Source organism: Octopus bimaculoides, chromosome 4 (genome assembly GCF_001194135.2).
Source record: "Octopus bimaculoides isolate UCB-OBI-ISO-001 chromosome 4, ASM119413v2, whole genome shotgun sequence".
Lineage (NCBI taxonomy): Eukaryota > Metazoa > Mollusca > Cephalopoda > Octopoda > Octopodidae > Octopus > Octopus bimaculoides.
This window is the reverse complement of record NC_068984.1, coordinates 40,696,176-40,699,385: the sequence shown is the minus strand read 5'-3', so window position 1 is coordinate 40,699,385 and position 3,210 is coordinate 40,696,176.

Sequence of the window (3,210 nt, the reverse complement as noted above, 5' to 3'; positions counted from 1 at the left end):
GAGGTCTACAATGCCATTCATCCTTTCGGGGTCAATAAATTAAGCGCTAGTGAAAATCTGGCCGATGTAATCGACTGGTCCGTATCCCCAAATTTCAGGCCTTGTGCCTGTAATTGAAAGGATTATTAATCATTCAAAGGCAGAGAGCTGGTAGAATCGTTAGCACGCCGGGAAAGATACTTAGCGGCATTTCGTCCGTCTTTACGTTCTGAGTTCAAATTCCGCCGAGGTCGACTTTGCTTTTCATTCTTTCGGGGTGGATAAAAAAAGAAAGTACCAGTGGAGCACAGGGTTCCATGTAATCAACTTACCTTCTGCCCCAAAATTGCTGGACCTGTGCCAAAATTTGAAACCATTATTAAATGCTTAGCGATATTTTATTCGTCTTTACGTTCTGAGTTCAAATGCCGCCGAGGTCCACTTTACCTTTTATCCTTTTGGTGTCGATGAAATAAATCGTAGTTGAACACTGGGGTGATGTAATCGACATATCGCAGCCACTAAAATTACTGACCTTGTGCCAAAATTTGAAACCATTATTAATCCTTCAGTTAAATCAGAAATCCGTTATATTAAGGTTCGTCTACCGGAAGGTTTACTGCATATGTGTGTATTTGGAATAACTGGATAGTGTGGCTGTGGGCAGGCATTAGAAGGAGTTAGAAGAGGTTCAAAGCTGAAGTATATTCTGGCCCAGTGGAAAAACGCTAATCTTTTAGATGTAACATTGCTATTTTACGTATGTCAGACTACCAGAAAAGACTATCAGAGAGTATAAGTTCTTGTAAATGTAGTGACTTTGAGGATTTCAGTTGAGTGTTATCTAGGCTTCGGCCGGACTTTTTAATATCAAGTACACACCATCCGGCGGGTGTGTCACAGTTTCCGCCTATCCAATTTCACTCAAAAGGTGAGGATTGACCTGCAATTATGATAAAAAGGTACCTACCCAAGGTACTAAACAATGGTATCTCACCAGAATCGCAAAGCGAACTTCCTAATCATTCCATCATACCTCCTTCCAAAGCTGAAGCATGACAAAAAAGCTGCACGTATCAGTGAAATACTCAAGCATTTACACGTTATTTTAACTTATAGGTTGTTCAGTTGATCGGAATTCAATTGAAGAAGAATCATCGTCGTCGTCATCATCATCATCATCGTCATCATCATCATCATCATCATCGTCATCATCATCATCATCATCATCATCATCATCACCATCAACATCATCAATCTGGACTAATGAGTTAGGGAAGGTCCTTGAACAGTGACTGTTTCTTAACGATATCCAATGTGTACATCTTTTAAAGACGTTACACTGTGAGTTAAGGATGGCATAGCTGCTGTTTCTTTCAGGTCAAATAAACAAATACAAACTTTCTTGTGGTGATGATGATGATGATAACGATGACTGTGAGTATGATGCAAGAAGATGATGATGATGATGATGATGATGATGATGGTTATGGATGGTGGTTAACAGCGCGGATAATGGTAGAATGTTCATGATGGTACACATGCACACATACATACACATCGTATATACAGACATATACATGTCTGTTTGTATGTATGTATGTATGTATGTATGTATATGCATATACATATATATGGTGGTTGTCTACTCCTTAAACAGAGTTTGACCACCTCCTGCACCTACACCTTAGCCCTTTCATGGCGTCTGATGTGGCTTTTTAAACCAGACAGTGTTTTGAAAAAACACCCACACAGATTGCACCTCTGATTTGCACTACCAATACCTGCAAGTAAGTTCTGCTCATTGTGGATCCTAACATGTCTTTTAAGACCCCCATATATATATATATATATATATACATGCATACTCACACACACACATATATATATATATATATATATATATATATATACATGCATGTATGTATGTGTGCATATGTGTGTGTGTGTTTGTGTGTTTGTGTGTGTGTGTGTGTGTGTGTGTGTGTGTGTGTGTGTGCGTGCGTGTGTGTGTGTGTGTGTGTGTGTATAAACACATACATATTTTCTATGTTCTCTGATAATGCCATATCCGAGTATCCGATTCATGAAATATATAAACGGAAACGAAGTGAAAATAAAAAAAATTTAAAAAAAGGAAAAGGAAAGAAAATATAAAATACATGTAAAAAAATATAAATAAACATAAATATCAACTAGAAGGTTTAGTTAAATCAACAGAAGAGACGCAAAGAAAAACAAATGACACAAGCAACAAAAAAAATAATCAAAGAAAACTTTCCATAGGTGTAAAAACGGTGTTGTTTTTAACAAAGCTTGCAGGTGAATGAGAGTATGCTACGCGCCGTTTGCACGTGTACAGCCGCGCGCGTGCGCTAGTGTGTTCACGTACATGTAACGGATATACAATGGATAACAAAAGTATATATATATGTGTTTGTGTGTGTGTAGACACGCGCGCATGCAAATACATACATATGCACGCGCATACACATACGCACATGCAAACGCAGAGAAAGTAGCGAATAGACACAAACCGTTCCTACCCAAATATTGAAACACACCAAGCATGTACACAAAAGCAAAAGATCACAACCTATGTATGTGCTCATAGTCGCACATAAACGTGTATCTAAGTGTGTGTGTGTGTGTGTGTATGTGTGTGTATGTGTGTGTGTGTGTGTGCATTCGTGCCTGTGTTTCCCAGTATGTGCATATATACACGTGTGTTTGTGTGTTTGTGCGTCAGTGTGTGTGCATGTGTTTATGCGTCTGTGTGTGTGTGTGTGTCTGTGTCTGTGTGTGTGTCTGTGCATGTGCACCTGTGTGTGTGTGCGCCTCTGTGTGTGTACGCTACGCCTGTGTGTGCCTTTGAGTTACCTATGTGAGCTTTTCAACCCTTAAAAATCTCTTTACGTGTGTGTGTGTATGTGTGTGTGTTATTTCTTTACTACCCACAAGGGGCTACACACAGAGGGGACAAGCAAGGACAGACAAACGGATTAAATCGATTATATAGACCTCAGTGCGTAACTGGTACTTATTTAATCGACCCCGAAAGGATGAAAGGCAAAGTCGACCTCGGCGAAATTTGAACTCAGAACGTAGCGGCAGACGAAATACCGCTAAGCATTGTGCCCGGCGTGCTAACGTTTCTGCCAGCTCGCCGCCTTATGTGTATGTGTGTGTGTGTGTGTGCTTGCATGTGTGTGTGTGCTTGCATGTGTGTGT